This window comes from Parasteatoda tepidariorum, chromosome 3, assembly GCF_982258835.1.
Source record: "Parasteatoda tepidariorum strain Cologne lab strain chromosome 3, Ptep-v5.0, whole genome shotgun sequence".
Classification (NCBI taxonomy): Eukaryota; Metazoa; Arthropoda; class Arachnida; order Araneae; family Theridiidae; genus Parasteatoda; species Parasteatoda tepidariorum.
In genome coordinates this window covers 8401539-8420324 of record NC_141757.1, presented here as the reverse complement: position 1 = coordinate 8420324, position 18786 = coordinate 8401539, and the positions used below count along the sequence as shown (strand labels likewise).

Genomic DNA, 18786 nt, shown 5'->3' with positions numbered 1-18786 from the left:
CCCTACAGTTTTACCTGTAAATTCACTTATGTTCATTTCTTTCATTTTTGCGAGAAAATTTTTCCAATCAAAGTTAGGGTCTATAATGACTATCGGTGGGTTGGTTGCTGTTTTTCTCGGTTTTCTGAAATTATTAGCTTTTTTATTACTATCAATTTCCATGTCATTAGAATTTTTGTTTTCTTCTATTTTGTTAGTTTCGTTGTCTGAAACATCTGAATTATCTGAAATAGCTATTTTCTTCCTTTTGCTCGGATTGGTTATAATTGAGAGTTCTGGGTAATCCTCAGTTTTTTCTCCTGGGTTACAATTTTCGTTTTTATCCGTATTTAATTCTTCTAGTGCAGAGAATTTATTTTCGCTAATGAAATTTACTTTGGCAATATTAGTTTTACGGCCGGATCTTTTTATTGGGAAAGGAGCTGGGGGGTTATCCCTAGTTTGTTTAATCTTGATCAATTTTGGTTTTTTAGAACCATTTTCGAGAATTTGATCGTTTAACTTTTGAATATGCTGTTCAAGATTTGCTACTCGATTACCCATCTCTGTTGTAGAGTTCAGTAGGGTTTCAATATATCCTGTTAAAATTGAGATAACTGTTTGGTGTATCTCATTTTGAATAGTTGGTGCAAAGACATTTTTAATGTTATTTACACTATCTCTAATTTTCGATAAATCGTTATTTTCGTCTGGGGGAACTAGGATAAGTTCGGTATTGTTATCAACGTTTAGGGTTATTTGCTCTATTTGATTTTCGTCCGAATTTTCATGTGTATTCGATGAAATTGATTTCTGGCTCTTAAAAGGACCTTTTTTTGCAGTAATCCTATCCTGATCGGATATAGAATCCATAAGATCTTCCCATTCCGTGGTTAAATTGATCTCTGTAGGATCAGAAATGCTATTAGATGCCATCAGTTGAGTCGCACTAATTTCCGTGTCTACCCCGAAGACATGACACCGACTCGTGCCTTACTTGATATCGGAAAGACAATTCAAAACGATCTTACCTTTAAAGGAAACTTTGAATCTACCACAAGACAATTTTAATCGCACAACCTTCGTCCTCGTCGAGTATCTCCTGGCAATTTCCTGCGTCTACCTCAAGGTAGTCCGTGGCATACTCTGTTGCGCAACTGTAGTTAATCTAACTTAAGTAAAGAGAGTTGAGTTGTTGAAGATCTATATTTCTCGCCTTAGCCGGCCAGGTGACGCAGCGGTCAGCGTGCTGACTGTGGAGCCAATGGTTGCTGGTTCGAATTCCGCTCAGGGCATGGATGTTGTGTGATGCGTGAATGTGGCCCACCCTATAAATGGGTATCCGTGTCAGTGTGGCGTGGGTAATGTTGCTCGCCTCCGTGACTTAGGTTCACAGGTGTCCACTGGGTAACGTTAAATGAGTAATGCTTCCGGCATCTTTTTAAGCGAAGAACAGTGCCTGCCGTTAAAACAAAATATTCTCGCTTTTATCCAGAGGACGAATTGCTACTTGTTTTTTTTTATCTTTTTTTGGAATGACGATTTAATTTTTATTTTATAACCGTCGTTGAACAGCCGACCCGATTTCTTGAATTTACAACTGTTAATGTTAACCTACGCAGCCTTGTCATTTTGAACCCAATCCGTAAGACAAGGGAACTCCTAGATCAAATACTAGAAAAAATTTGCCTCCGTTATTCTTGTTGTTCTTGTTAATGTACGTCGCACTAGAGCTGCACAATGGGCTATTGGCGACGGTCTGGGAAACATCCCTGAGGATGATCCGAAGACATGCCATCACAATTTTGATCCTCTGAGGAGGGAATGGCACCCCCGCTTCGGTAGCCTGACGACCTGCGCGCGAAGTCGAGCACTTTACGGTAGCACAGTTTAACGAGGACCAATATCGCACACCCTCGGTCCCTACGCAGACTGATCCAAGTGGTCACCCACCCGCACACTGACCGTAGCCAGTGATGCTTGACTTCGGTGATCTGCTGGGAACCGTGTCTTAACGATCAGTCCACTGCGGGACTTGCCTCCGTGCAGGACTTTTTTGATGGAATTAACCCGCATTTGCGTTACATGGAGAGAAAAACCACGGAAGTCTTCCTCGACGGCAAGGGGAGTAACCAATGATTCGTCTACCACTGATTATATTTTAAATCAGCAATGTGGTCATCGTAAACCGGAGGCGGAATTCAAATCGACAAGTCATCGTTGGGATTCGAACCCGGTTTACCTCATTGGGTGGTGAATGCTCTTTCCCCTTAGCCCTCGCGTCTGTAAAAGGTATGCCAAGGAATGCAGAGGAAAAACCACGAAACACTTCCACGATTTCAAGGCGACTCTGACCAATGATCCGTCTACCACTGAGGATACTTTACATCGGCACTGGGGTCTCCCTGGCCGAACGGTATCGCCCACCAAACGCTTTGCAAAAGGTGAAGGTAGCGGGTTCGAAGCCCTTCTATTTGACAAAGGTTTATGAGCCTAAATTGAGCACACAAGCTTGTAAATGAATGCAAATCCAATAAAACCAATACATCATCACTGTGGTCAGTACAAGCCGGATGTGGAATTCAAAGCGACCAGCCATCGCTGGGATTCGAACCCAGTTCACTTCATTGGAGAGCGAATGCTCTATCCCAACAGCTATCACGGCTTTTGAAATGACGATATCATTTTAATTTTATTTTATATCGGTCGTTGAACAGCTGACCAAAATTTTTGGGTTTACGACAACTAATGTTTAACTCCGTAGCCTTGTAATTTTGAACCAATCCAGAAGACGATATGTTATGGGAACATGGAGGACTTTGTGACTCGACGAATGTAACGTACATCAGTCACTATTTATTACGCGGGAAGTCTTCAGTCGGCGAGGATAGAACCCATGACCTCTTGGTCATGGGCCTAGAGCCCAAGCTGGCTATCCCGGCTCATTTGAAATGACAACTGCGATTGAGATCTATCTGGTCAAGCGGTTTCTGCGTTCCGCCATACGGTTATAAAGTCTAAAAATATAAGAAAGATAATTGGTTTGCAAAAGCATGAATAAAAGTAAAAATATTAAAAACTAACGGGCTGGCAAAAGCATAATTAAGATAAACACATAAAAAGATAAATTTAAATAATAAAAACAGACGATAAAATTAGAACACCAGAAAGTTGTTGATTTTTTAGAGTTAGTTTTGTGTGGAATTTGAGTTTTCATATATCCCGTTACAGGCACTTTATCTAGTTGTTTTATAATATTTTATCTATCCCGCTACGGGTGAGTTTCCTTATATCCCGTTACGGGTTTTTCTTGCTGTTTTTATGATCTTTTCACTATCCCGTAACGGGTAATTCATATTTGTTACTGTTTGTGTTGTCTGTTAATAAAAGTTTTTTATAAAAAAACTGAACAGTTCTTTAATATAACTTGATACGCTACACGATCTGTTTGCTCTTCCCTGGCCTAGAGCTATTATCCGCCAAACACTGTTCAAAGCGTGGAGGTAGCGGGTTCGAATACCGCTGTTACCCTGGATGTACCTTTGTGCTGCCCTTCTCTGTATTGTTCTATCTGTCCTTCTATTTGACGCAGATTTATAAGCCTAAATTGAGTACACAAGCTGCAAATGTATGAAATTCAAATTAACCAATACACCCTGTAGCCTAGAAGAAGTTGGACTCGAATCTCGCCGTAATTCTAAATAGATATTTGTGATGATATGATTAAGTTTCTCTTCAATTTGAAAATTAGAGTGATATTTTTTAGAAATTTAACTGAGAGCGTAATTATTAAAAATATAATTTTGTACACACTCAAAATAGACGTCGCTTAAACTGTCAGCTAAGACATTTTAATTTTTTAAGCAAATAAAAGTGTGTGTGTTTTCCAAATCAGTTGGAGTAGAATCGTAAAAATGATGTGTCATTGATGTTGGAAAGGTCTCAGGTTCGAGTTTATAACAGTCGTTGAACAATCGATCCAAATTTGCATTTACGATAACAAACCTTGTAATTTTGTTATCGTACCTTGATAACTCCGTACCTTGTAATTTTGAACCTAATCCAGAAGACAAGGGAACTATAGGAACAATTATTGGGAGAAATTCGTGGAAGACTTTTTAATGGAACTAACCCAAATTTGCTTTAAATTGAAAAGGAAAACCACGAAAATCCTCTATGGTAAGTCTGACTGCAAGGGGACCCTTTCCCATGATCCGTCTACCACTGAGGATATTTTACGTCAGCAATGTGGTTGGTGCGAGTCGGGTGCGGAATTCAGACCGACAAGTCATCGCTGGAATTCGAACCCGGTTGACCTCATTGGGTGGTGAATGCTCTATCCCCTTAGCCCCCACGTCTGTAAAAGTTACGCCAACGGAGCGTGGTGTTCGTGGGTGGTCGCCCTTCCAAACACTGACTGCCTAGATGATGCTTGATCGGAAAAGTACCTGTATTTTCATCATGGTATGTAGTTATCAAAACATGTTTTTAATTTTTTGTTACGTTAAGGATAAAACAATATGGTACACGTTGTGAAGTATTTTATGTCATTCATATTCAAATGTATGGTTATTTAATATAAAATGTAATTTTGAGTCCAAAATATTTTGTTTACCTTACAGGAACTTTTTTATCGTAAAAGTGTGATTTTGCAAATTAGATCAGTTCTTTTGATTGTTGCATAAAAATATTTTTAAAAAAACTCAGGAAACGCATATCAGGATCTCAAAAAACGAGTACACCTAAATATTATTGTTCTATACAGGCTAAAAGAAAAATTATACAGAAATGTTTTTAAAAAAATTTACACGATATGTTTTTCTTTTTCTTTTTTTTTTTTTTATAAGAAAATGCAGTTTTACTGAAAATAATATCAGTATGAAAATTGAACGTCATAAAGCACATTTTTATTGTTTGTCGAGTTTGTTTTTCAAATTTTTAAGAAAAAGAATTTTTTTTTAAAGCAGAAGTGAATATTGAACTTTTTGAACCCAATTATGAATTTTATATTACGTAATGATATAATTTGTTGTATGATAGCATAAAAAGACACCAGCTGTATAAAGTTATTGTTCTAAGATAAAAAAATAAATTTATATTAACCTCCAAAATGCACAAGTATAATTTTTATATTAAATAAATTAATATTTAAGCCGTATAAATAATAATTTTTTTTTATTTTGAGCAATTAAGAAAACTCGAAATCTAAAAAGAAAAAAAATATCATTAGCTTAAATTGTATTTTAATCATTGCAATTAAAGAACTAACAATAATTTAAATAAAAATAGAACGTAGAATAATTTAATTTTTTTTTTCTATTTTAGATAAATTCTTTTAAACCCATTTATGTTAATAATTGTAAAAAGTAATTCTTTTTGCATGCTTTAACTTAAATCAGATTGTCTATTTTACAAATTGTCTGTCTTCGTAAACTTGGCACTTTTCCAGCATATTTAAAAATTTCTATAAATGACAACTTACTAAAACAGTTTCCGCAAACTTGAATATACAATAACTATTAAGTAACGTAATATATCATATTACATTATTAATGATAATTAACAATATTATAATTAATTATTGTTAATGATAAGAGTATAATAATTCATATTTCATTATTATATTATTTACTGGAATGAAACTTAATTTCTGCAGACATATGATAAGAAATCAAATAAAAGAGTACTTATTTAAATAAGGGGCCTCCCTGGCCGAGCGGTATCGTCGGTTCAAACGCTCTGTTAAGCGTGGAGGTAGCGGGTTCGAATCCCGCCGTAACCCTGGATGTATTCTTTGTGATGTCTTTCTCTGAATTGTTCTATCTGTATTTTCTACTTGACAATGACTTATAAGCCTATATATTGAGCACACAAGTCAGCAAATGTATGTAATTTCAATAAAAATCAATTATTTAAATAACAAACTTAATTTTTTCATAAATATTATTCTATAGGCGTCTTATTAAGGGAAAAAATAAATAAAGAAAAAAAGAAATCCACTGTGATAAAGGCGTATCTATCGACTTCTCCCATGAATAGAAATAGATCGAATCTCAGAAAGAAACGGAACAATGGCTCTCATCTGGAGTTCCAGTTTATGACTCAACTGGAAGATGCTTTTTCGTCCGATGTCAATTTCCTGTAGTAATCGCCAGATTGTCAAAAACTCTTTTCTACTGATGCTCGTTTTTTGAGGACAACATGCACAGAAATTGGTTGTTCAAAGACACAATAGGTTCACTCCTAAGAAACTCTCGCCACTCCAAACCTCCGATATTCGCCTATGAGGTCAAGGTCGCTTAAAACTGGAAACTTCAAGAACGGAGCGTTCGGTCTAACTAGCTCTAACTAATATTGGAGCATTCCTTTTTGTGACATATTCCAAAACATTCGTTGTTTTCTATAATGATTTTCTTCAGTTTTTTGAAGTGAATTACAAAATTTTAGAATTTTTAACGAAATGTCAGTTAGTACGATTGCAGCTTGCAAAAATTCTGATAGAAACACACAAGGAAAAAATATAATTTTCCACTTTCCCGTAAGTAAATGAATAACTATGTAAACAATGGCTTCAAAGTTGCAAACGAAATGACCCAGTTAATATAAAATATCATGAATATGCAGTAAGTATTGCTTGAAAGAAGATTATAAAGATTGATATGAGAAATCGTTTGCTTAGTTTGCCGATTGGAATGATTTTAAAATTGTCCTACCTCTACCAAGTGCTCCTTTATCTAAGGGGGGGGGATTAATTGTTCCGTCAGCAGCATGGATGGAAGTGTGTCAGTAATTTGAGAACATTTTTCAAAGAGTGCATGGGACATCTTACAGAAAATCAAAAAGTGTCATCAAAGAACTTATAAATGAATTCGAGGGACGATATCCCGCAGAGAATAAAACAGTAATACGCTTATTTAATCTTTCAGAACTTTTATAAGTATTCGCCATCTAAATTGAAACCGCCCAGCTTCTTCAAAAAGAAAGACAGACGAAAAAATTAGAAAATGGATAAAGTCAAAGAAAATGAAGAAAACTAAAATGAAAGGTATAAATAATTAATAGTTAAAATTCTCCGAATTTCATAACATATTTTTAATGAAGTTATTCTAAATATTTATAATTTTTTAATTGTATTCTTTTAAATTTATGCATCTATAAGCAATTGTAAAATTTATAATATTATTATGAATCTAAATTATTATTTTGTTACAGTAATTAGCGTTTAAGATTGTTGTTTCCTAATGATTAAGTATAAAGAAATTGTCATTAACAACGTATTTTAAGATCAGGATTCTAAATTTACCCAAACCAAATTATTGTTATCGAACAATATGTAACTAAAAGAGTGTCGATGTATGCATTAAACTTTTTTTCATAGTAAAATAATAATAAAAATAAAAGTCAAGAAATAAAAATTTTCAAATAAAGTATGTATAGCGTTATTTGCGACAACTAGTAAAATAGTTTTAGTAGTTTAAAATGGTATTTAATTTAATAATTTGGCCAAGAAAAATTTTTTAAACTATGTTTTTCAAAGAAAATAATGTTTTAATTGTATAAAGTTTGAAATCTAATATCAATAAAAAGTCGAACTATTGATGCAGTTTACTAAAGCTTAAAGAATAGTAATTTATATGTTAACTTACTCTCAGAATTACTGGCTCAACATTGGACCATAATTAAGTACAGATTTGCCATTTTTCTGTTAAACCATAGCATCTTTTAAATGAACTTATTATTGTTACCTTAGTTTATTAACCCCCAAATCGTAGTATAGTTTGCATATTACTTTTCTCTTAGAATTACTGGTTCAACGTTTGACCCTAATTAAGTAAAGATTTGCTGCAACCTCAACAAGGTGTTAATTTAAACCCTCTTTCTATTCAACTATAGCATTGCGTAATTTAACTTATAATATAGTTATAAGTTTAATACATAAAATACGATAATGTAGTTTAAGCACTTATAAAAATTTTTTAGAAAACTTGAATGGTATTATGATGCAATATATGTATACAAATTATGATTCAATGTTGAATCATAATATTGATGTTTTAGAGCAGATATGCTACCACCCTAAATAGTATTAAATTGAACAACATTTTCTATTCAAATTGAAACTTTGTGTAATTAAATTTAAGAAGTGGCTCAAATTACAACGATATTAAAGCAGCCTTAAATTGGTACGATGATCTGGTTCATTTTAATAATATTAGAGTTCATTGTTGAACCTTAATACCTAAATATGTAGTGCAAATTTTCTACCACTTTGCTAATAACGTTTTGAACTGAACCACGTTTTCTGTTTAAGTTGTGTTTCAGAGTTAAACTTAAGAATTTCGATAGTGTGATGCAACTCGGCACCATATTAATGAAACAGCAAATTTGAACGATAATATTTTTTAATATTTTTAGCTGTGCTTGGAATAATGTGAAATGCATTTTAGAAAGATAGAAAACATAAACAATAGAAAGATAAACAACAGTGTTCAGGTATGTATAGAATTTATTTAAAATATAAACTTTATTTAAAATATAAACTTTATAAATACAATGTATCAGTGAAATATGCATTTTGTATTACACTGTAAAAAAATCTGCAAATCTTTAACCACTATTTGGTGCAAAGTTTTTAATTATCCTCAAAGTTTAGTTAAATGAAACATCATTTTATTATAGTTTAACCATAAATTGTGAAGTATGATCGGGAAATACTTCCATGATGCAACTGACTTCACCAAAATTTAGTTAAAAACACGATACATTGACGGTGACTGTGAACTGAACGATGTTTGTTTACGACACCACGTTTTATTTATTACTCAGTCTCGGTGTATGGGGACGACTAATGCAGGTTGTTTCAAGTATCAACTTATTTAGGCATTTGCATTCGTTAAAGTTAATTTCCTTTATGTTGCCTTTTTATATTTGGTTGGTGGTATAAAATGGTTAGAGGTATTTCTCAAAATTACCTACTTACAGTAAATAGTTTTGTAATGGTGAATAACAACTTCGGCCTGAATTTGAGTTCTTTAAATATACTTAATAATGGAGCAACCTTCCTCCGCCTTTATAAAAGAAAAGAAAATGAAATTACATCCAGACATCTATTTAACGAATTTTCATTTTGCGATTTTTTTTCGAGGAACGAATAACATTTTGGAAGTTTCCTCGTAAAATAACTTCCAAATAGCGAAATGAATTTCCTATTTGACGAACTTTTCTTTGAGATCCACTTTTCCTATTTTCCAAAATATTTCAGAACATTTCACACTTGTTAACGCATTTTATGGAGGAAATGACACAAAATTAACGTATTTTATCAGTAGCAATTAAACTTGCATGTGGTGATGTATGTTTAAAATTACTTTTATAATAAATGAAGCTATATAATAATAATAATATTAGTAATAATAATTATTATAGTAATTGTTATAATTATTATAATGGTAATAATTATAATGGTAATAATTATTATACTATAATTAAAATGATAATTATCATTATTATAATAATAATTATTAGAATAATTATTACTATTGCAATAATATTTAAAATAATATTTAAAATAATAATAATTATTATTCGAATAATAATTATTATTATGGTAATCATTAATGTTTTACAATTAATTATTACAATGAATGGTTAATAATTACGAGTAACTATACACATAACTGTATATCGTAACAAATAATTATCATGATTTCTAATTGTCTTTCCTTTTATAACGATAATTAGTAATGTAACTGCTCGTTAACATTGATTTGAGGCACCATGTGTATAGAATCTAATGATTTTTTTTTTGACAAGTTCTAAAGATATATTTTTAAAGCATAGATTGTTAAACAATTCTTATGAAAACCAAAATATGAAAAATATCAAAATAGTTCTTGCTTTCATTCATTCAAATACTATCAATTGCATTGAACAGTAAATAAAAAATATGAAAAAACATCAGTTTCGAACTTCTGAATATTTCAAACATTTTTTATTTTTACGAAAACAGTTTTTAACTTAAGTGTTTTGTTTACAAAATGAAAGGTGAAATAGTTTAAAGACTATCCATTTATTAAAAAAAATAAACAGTTTAAAACAAATTTCCTAACACAAAATATAAGTTCAAAAGAAAATGGAGGAAGAACTGTGCTCTAAAAACGCAAGTACTTCTAAACAAAAATAAATCAAGAAGCATTTTAGTTCCAAATCTCATATTTTAAACCTACTATGCAGACCTTATATATTATGTAAAACTTATATTCTTATAGTTCTTGAAGAGATTTTTAAAATTTCTATTTTAGAAATGTAAGAAATTTTATGTCAAACAGACATTTCTTACAAAATAATTCTCAGTCTGCGTAGGGACCGAGGGTGAGCGCTATTGGTCCTCGTTAAACTGTTCTACCGTAAAGTGCTCGACTTCGCGTGCAGGTCGTCGAGCTACCGAACTATGGGTGCCATCCCCTCCGCAGAGGATCAAAATTGTGATGGCATGTCTTCGGATCATCCTCCGGGATGTTTTCCAGACCGTCGCCTATAGCCCATTGTGCAGCTCTAGTGCGACGTAAATTAACAACAACAACTATACAAAATAATTCTTCATTTTTATTTGCATAAATTACATATCATTTTTTTAAGAAAAAAGAGTTACATTTATACTAAAATGTTTAACTTGTCTGTTTATATAAATACCGTCAAACCCCGGCATAGTGAGCATGGTTTATAGTGAACTCCCGGATATAGTGAACGAAATGCTCGCTCCCGTGCCTTGCTATACACATATAATATTATTTTTTGTGGATATAGTGAACCAAAAGAAGAGAGTAAATCAAATATTATGAACTTTTTTCTGTCTTCGACTGATTTTTTCTTCATTTTTTGGTAATTTTGAAATTTTTACATAAAATACATAAACCGATTTTCAAAACCATCTACTGAGTGGAATATAGCCATAAGCATTATATCTTGTTTGCTTCTTCTATCTCAGTTACCCATCCTTAAATAAAGGCCATCCCTAAAGTATTTTTGTGCGCAAAACGAAGAGTAATTAAAAATAAAAGTTAATGCATTTTTTGCTACTACATATTGGTTTTTTTTTATAATTATTTTTGTATTTCTTTTCATTGGTCATTTGATTAAACAATGTGTAATAAAAGGGAGTAGTTCCAAATAATTAGTTAAAATTGTTTGCAGTGCGGATATAGTGAACTCCCCGTTAAAGTGAACCGAAATTTCGGTCCCTTGAATGTTCACTATAGCGGGGTTTGACAACAGTTTTAAAAAATTTTCTTTGTTGGCCTAAGTAGGAATTCACTTTTTAAAAAAAATAGTGCGTGGAGTCCCTCCGCGCGGAAGAAGTTAAACTTCTCAACCCTGCGACGTTAATTGTAGAAGAATCAGCAGTCGTAGAAGGATCACTAGTTCTATTCAACGACTCTTTTTCCTGCTCCGCTCGTTTCACGGTAATGCTCTGTAATCAAGGTAATATTGAGTATTTTTCCCTCGTGGACCTCTTGAACCAGTGGAAGTGTTTGTGGTTGCCTCATCGTCTCGCCCTGGAAAGTGTATTTGCATTAATAATGTATGTGAATGCGTCATATTGTCATTTCAGAAGAGAAACAATCAATTGATATTCACAAGAGACGTACCTTGACATAACCTTAAATCTGTCGCATTGTCCGTGGAATGTTTTCACTCATTTTTTACAATTGTTATCCACTAAGTTTGAAAATAAAAAATACTACCCTATTAAATTATATGTGTATCAAAACAAACTAAAAAAATATTTATAGAAAAACAATACTTTTATTATTTTTATGCTACTGAGAACCATAACAATATGGAAATGAATGAGGGAAAACTGGATCCTACCACGTGATTTCCTGGTCAATAAAAATGTAGCGTTAAACGTTTAACGCAACCTTGTTGGAAGTCGCATAAGAAGTATAACTTCAAAAAGTTATATTTCTCGTTTTTAATTTTAGAGGCAAGTGTTAGAAACAAAGCTTTAACGATATTATTTAAGAAAATGGTAGATATTTACTTAATTTTAGGTTTTAGAAAAATAATTACGCTCTCACAACTATATCTAAACAATATGTTAACTTCAAGGACAAAATAATTAAAAATACACGTACTTTCCCCGGTAGACGAAAAAGATGAAATTTCTATTAAAAATGTGTTGAGTCTGTGCAAATTCCCTTTTTTTTTTAATTTTTAACATTTGTATTTTTCCCCAACCTATTATAGAAGTAAACAAACTTACAAACAAATGTTTCATTTAATTATCAAAAAGGATGAGAGCATGACTTTAATTAAAAAAAGACTTATTTCACTTTCTGTTACCAAAGTCGATTCTAGTTATTAGGTAGGTGAAGTGGACTGTTAGGGGGGGGGGGAAAGAAATCACGCAAAAATGAAAGCCTTGTTTACCAGAATCTAGAATTTAGCTAACTTTTCGACTATCTAGAGTGCTTAAATGACTTTGTGCTGAATAACGAAACAAGTTTAGATCTGAATCGACTTCTAATAGTGATTACTTCTTCTAGTTATCGCCAAATTTAATCGATTACGAATAAAGTTTTCCACTTTTTCTTGAGTAGATGACGTGATCAATTATAAATCTCAGATGAAAATGCAACGTTTAATTGTTTTCGAGTCATTATAATTACAGTTTATAAACAACTTTCTACATAAAAAATAGCACAGACCATTACTAAAGTTGTATAAAAATGATATAATAAAACTCTTCGTAAGCCAAACATACTAAAAAGAGGAATGAATTATTTTTGAAAAATGAAAATTAATCATCCCAAGAAAGTGAATAGGAAAAAAAAGCATGTAAACAGAAGATTCCATTTACTTAAAAACTAACGTAGATAAATTCAATATATTTCGAGCACTCAAAACAAGACCACTATTTTCACGTATGAAATCACGTGAAAAAGAATCAAATAGTAAAAAAAAACACAAATTAATAGTTAGTAGTAGTGTAGACAAAGACAAGTAGTGAAGACAACGGAAAAAAAATGGAGAAAAAATGGAGAAAAAAAATTAAACGACGGGTAGTAAAAAAACAAATAAAAAAAATTGTGGTAGCCAATGAAAACAATGGCGGCGAAACAGTCAAATGAGATCATGATATTTTTCATCGTAAATTGTAATGAAGTAACGGAGTTGACATCATCAGCATTTATATAAATGTAATATGATAGAGCGGTGGTGGCTTAGGGGATAAAGCGATCGCTTTCCAATGAGGTAAACCGGGTTCGAATCAAGGCGATGGCTGGATAATTCGAATTCCGCACCCGGCTTGCATTGACTACAGTGCTGAAGGGAAATATCCTCAGTGGTAGACGGATCATGGGTTAGAGTCCCCTTCCCGTCAAGCTAACCGTGGGAGATTTTCATGGTTTTCCTCTCCACGTAACGCAATTGCGTGTTAGTTTAATCAAGAAGTCCTCCACTGAAGGCAAATTCTCCCTATACTTGGTCCAGGAGTGTACTTGTCGTCTGGATAGGGTTCAAAATTGCAATGCTACGGTGTTGGAAATTAGTAGTGGTAAACCCCAAAAAATTAGATCGGCTGCTCAGCGGCGGTTATAAAATAGAAAATAAATAGTTAGACGATATAAATGGAGCATAATGAGAGCATCAAAATAAACTGATGTGTCGGGTTGAAAAAAAGTTGGTGTTATCAAAGTTAAATTTATGTCCAAGGTCCCAACAATGTGCGGCAATAGATGATGTGCAAAATTCCTGATTGCATCATTTACCGTGTACCCTTATTCTAAAATTCACAGCTAGTGTGGTTTACCTCTCTCTTGGCTGTATTGACTTTCTTTGTGACTCTGTCGGCCACGTTGTTCCTGTCTTTGCTTTTTTCCCTTTTTTCCTACAGTTTATTTCTTTTCCATTTTTATGCGCTTCATCAAATATATATATATATATATATATATTCTAAGTCTTCGTAAACAATTAATGAATAAGAAATCTGCCACTTATCATTTTCTTCTTGTCTGGAGAGTAACGTTAAGTAAGAGAAAAAAAGACTCTCATTTCCCCCCGTTCAGTTAATGCTTAATATTTCAATCAGGAAAGGTGAAAGTCGAAAGAAAAGGTCTTAATGAAAGATTTTAATTAAAAGGGAAGCGTGTCAAATAAGAAAACTAATTTTAATTTCCGTCACTATTTACCATTAATTCCTTGTATTTGTAAATCACGATTATCAAAAGTATGATAAAAAGTTTCAAGGATAATAAACGGGGGCAAAAAAATTTTTAAAAAAAATAGCTAAAGAATTTCTCAGAAACTTATGATTGTTTCATCTATAATTTACAAAAGTTTCTTACGTTTTTTTTACTTACCAAATTAAGTATTTTATAATATTTTAATTGAAATTTGTTTTTTTTAATTTATGCGAATTTATATAAATATATCACCATAGTTTTCTTTTTGTTTCAAGTAAGACTCTATCACTCATAAATTACATCTTTTACGCACTCAAGATTATTAACTACGCTGTTAAGGGTGTTAAAACACAACTCAATTTTTCAAAAAAAACTGCCAATACCAAAGTTAGAGAACTTACAACTTTTAATTATTTTAAACAAAACAATGCTAACAAAATGAGCATCATACCAAAGAACAAAACAGAAAAAACAGCAGTGGCGTAACTAGATCAATGGTTATCGCTTTTTTAATTTATTGTCGTTTTGAAATAAATGATCTAGTTCATCGCTTTCAATTTATTGTTGTTTTCAAATAAATGATCTAGTTCATTGCTTTCAACAAAGGGAAGCCCCTTTTTATCTAATATATCCGATGCCTAGCAATTATTACCGGAAATTAAAGAAATTTATTTAACTCGTGTCATATGTCGTCTCATATCAACGAGGTGGTGGAAGTCACTTAAACTTTTACTAAACTGTGGATTATTTTAAAGAGAAAAAGAACGTTAACACCGCGGAGTGTCCTCATTTTAGTGTTGCCTTGATTTTATTGCTTCCTCTAGTTTTCTTTTTTACTGTTAGTGGTATCTTTAGATTTTAGTTTGCATAACAACGCTGATTTTTCTACAAGCAATTTGCCTTTGTGATTTGAAGGTAATGATAATGCATATAGGAGAAATTTGCTATGAGAATTTTTACAAATCTTTATCAAACTGTGCTTTTGTTTTGTAAAATTCGCTTTGAAATTTTATCTAGCTCATTCTAAAGCTCAACATTCAATAAAAGTTAATTTCAATTCAATATTTATTTCTTGCACATGTTTTCCATTTCATTTATAGCCCCTGTTTATTGTTTTTACTCAACTGAAAACGATTTGCACGTGTTAACGTTAGTGTAGGGTTAGCATTGTAATGGAATAAATACATGTAGGAATACACTGGATACACTGGATGTAGGAATACACTGGATGTAGGAATACACTGGAATAAATACACTGGAAATAAATACATGTAGGAAGTATATGAAAATCTTCGTTATAAAAATCTATTACAGGTACTTCGAAATATAAATGTATTGTATATAAATTCTTTCAAAACATGCAATTATTAAAACACTAGGGGAGAGTGGGGTCAATTGTAACATTTTTTACTTAACTATTTTTAACTAACAAAAAATCCAATATATTATTAGTATTAATGAATAGACGAGTAAAGTAGACTATCCTCTACTAGAAAAAAATAATAAATACCTTATTTTAAACGTTATTATATTAGTTATTAACAATTTTTGACAGTCGTGCATTTGTTACAATTGTCCCCACTTACGGGGTCAATTGTAACAGTTCATAAATTCAACTAAAACATAGTTAATTATACATATTATCATAGTTGTGATGTATTTTTTTATTCATGAAAATTGTAGTGATATTTCAGGAGTAAAAATAATAATGAGCAGAGACCTAATGGGTTAAACTTTTAACTTCAAGGGGTTAAAAATTTTAATTTATGCTGTGAAAGGTGACAAATAAAATAATGCACATGCAACATAATATAAATGATATAGGAAACTATTGGTGGTTCTTAAAGAGTTAAGTAATGGTTTGTAAACATAAGATTATTTATTTTCAGCTGTTACAATCGTCCCTTTACTTATTGTTACAATCGTCCCAAAGACGCCATTTCAGCTTCATTTGTTAAAAACAATGCTAGTTAATTAACAAAACTAATCTTTTTTTTAAATGTTAATTAAGGTGTCCACTTACATATTCGGTTAATAATTTTTATTTGTTTAAACAAAATTACTTTGTTACAATATAATATTCTAATACTTAAAAAAGTACTTACGTAGCGTGAAAATATCTTTTGTGATGTAACTCTTTCAAAAGTACATAAAAATGGTTGCCAGCAGGGGTGTACATATAGATTTATTAAATACACCTTGTGGGCCACCTAGGAACCAAATCTAGAATCCGACACTCGAAATTTTTTCTCTGTTACAATCTTACCCTGTTACAATTGACCCCACTCTCCCCTACAGTGCGTCTAATAATTTGGTCTAATATTAATATAACACCTGATATAATAAATACTCTATATTTGTATATTATATCGTCTAATTTATCGAATCGTCACATTTATAATATATATCATCTAATTGAACCAATTGATACACGAACGTAAACAAGTGCAAATCGGTTTCAGTTGCATAAGAAAAAACAAAGCTGTATAGTATCACCTGATAATTAAAATTTTACATGGAACCTTAAAGTGCTTCCAATAATATGGCCAGAGATTGTACATAATCAAACTGTTAGCCTTATTTTTATTTCTTCAGAAAACGAGAAACTACGCAGACTTGACTTCCAAGTAGGAAAAAAAAACTATAAGCTTAGTAGACTTGTTATTAAGTCGAAAGAAAACATTAGATGTCAACATTCCTTTCCCACAAATACTTTCAAGAGCCAGGCTAACTTACACAGGAAACAGAATTACACAGGCTCTTGTGTTCCATCATAACTGGAGTAGTATAGTTTATTCCAAAAGTCTTCGACAAATAATAAGCCTCGTTTTTTTCTTTTTTCCTTTCTAGGATAGGCAAGATGAGCTCTTGCAAAAGATTTTCACAATTTGTTTCTCTCTTCTTTGATGTTCTCTTCACCCTAAGGTTCTTTGATATGTTAACTCCAAGGAAACTAATAAGATTAAATTAAGAACACAAGGATCGTTTTCTTATAGTCTGAAAGAAATATCATGAAAACGATTTGTTATCAAATGAACTACATTTTTTTTAAATTTTTTAAAGAAGAGATTTCCATTATGTTTAGAGATGGAAACACAAATAAATTAAGTAGGTAATAACCATGTAATGTCATAATGTTATTTAAAAATGTTTTAAAAGATGGATTTTTAGAGACGCAGATCTTAAGTATTCAGTACCTGACCAAATTATTCGACTCACTATAAGATTCTATGTAAAATCTCAATTTGGTATAATATAGCTACGTCACAGGTTGTGTTGTTCCTACTAAATTTAACCCATGAACGGCATTTTCTGCGAGCCTAACTTCACGCCACAAATAAACAAACGAAGTGTTCGATCGTTTAAATAGCTGCTCGCCAGATTTTATTGCATTATAAAGAAAAGTTATTGAAACTAAATACAACTAAATAAACAACAACAACTAAAACAAATAACAACAACTACTAATAACAATAACTAAATAAACAACAACTAAATTCCATTCGTTTAGCATTGCGTCATATGTTGTTCCTACTAATCGAAGTAGTTGTGTTTTTTTCATATTATACCCAATTATCAGGTGATACTATACAGCTTTATTGTTTTTATGCGACTGAAACCGGCTGCACTTGTTTACGTTCGCATATCAGTGGGTTAAATTAGACGATATATTATGTAAATTAGACGATCGGATAAATTAGACGATATATTTTATAAATAGAGAATATCTATTATATCAGGTATTATATTAGTATATTATAATAATTAGACCAAATTATTAGACGCACTGTAGTGTTTTAATAATGACATGTTTTGCACGAATTTATACGCAATATTTTTATGCGTAAGCATACATGTAATGGATTTTTATTCAGGAGATTTTTCATATACTTCATTGTTAAAAAGATTAATTTTAACTTTTAATTTAAAGAATAACGATGAATAAAACGTACGTCAAAAAATTTTGATATTTTTACGAAATGTATGCCACTTGATAAATTTTCATGGAATTTATGACAATACGATGGCGATCTGATTAGTTTCATCTATGCAATCATTTGTTAATAAGAACTCAATCATTTGATCGTGATAAATTATTAACAATGCAATTTGGTAGCAGGAAACATTTTTTCTCCGAAAGAAAATGTATATTATAAATATATGCAGCTGATTATTTGTAAATTTATCCAACCTACTGTTTGTTTCTTTGTACTTTAATTCTGTATTGAAACTCTTTTCCGAATGCAGCGTTACATATTAAATCAAATCTTTTTTATTAACCCCAATCGTACTGAAAGGGTTAAAAAAAAATTCCTCATGACTCAAAAATATAAATTCTTCTCACCCTGTGATATATATATGTAGGAAACACGGCTTTTACTTCAACTGAAATATTTTTTGAGTAATGGGTACCATGAAAAGAAAAAAGTGTTCTCTTCACAGGCCGAAGAACTTAGAACTCAATTCCAATTTATCAAAGAATTTTTATCTTTATCTTTTCCCCTCTTGCACTGGATTAAAATAAATGGATAAAGTTTGCAGGGAAGAGAGAACAAAAAAGAAATTGTGAATAAGTTTTCCTGACAGTTGCTCATTTCTTGCAGATAACTTTTGAAAT

At 31.7% G+C, this 18786-nt stretch overlaps 1 protein-coding gene across 7 annotated transcripts in view; it reads left to right on the top strand.

The window, feature by feature from the left end:
* The first annotated feature begins 4324 nt into the window (after window positions 1–4324).
* Window positions 4325–18786, top strand: part of LOC107436775 (cell adhesion molecule 2) — a 60468-nt gene continuing 46006 nt past the window's right edge. Inside the window, exons 1-2 of one of the 7 annotated variants that reach the window (XM_043050607.3) lie at window positions 4325–4443; window positions 8395–8472. The gene's annotated coding sequence lies outside the window, so the exon portion shown is untranslated. Of the gene's footprint in view, window positions 4444–6386; window positions 7025–7698; window positions 7838–8394; window positions 8473–18786 lie in introns of those variants that run through there. The other 6 variants (XM_043050601.3, XM_043050606.3, XM_043050600.3 and 3 more) reach the window with 6 other exon arrangements.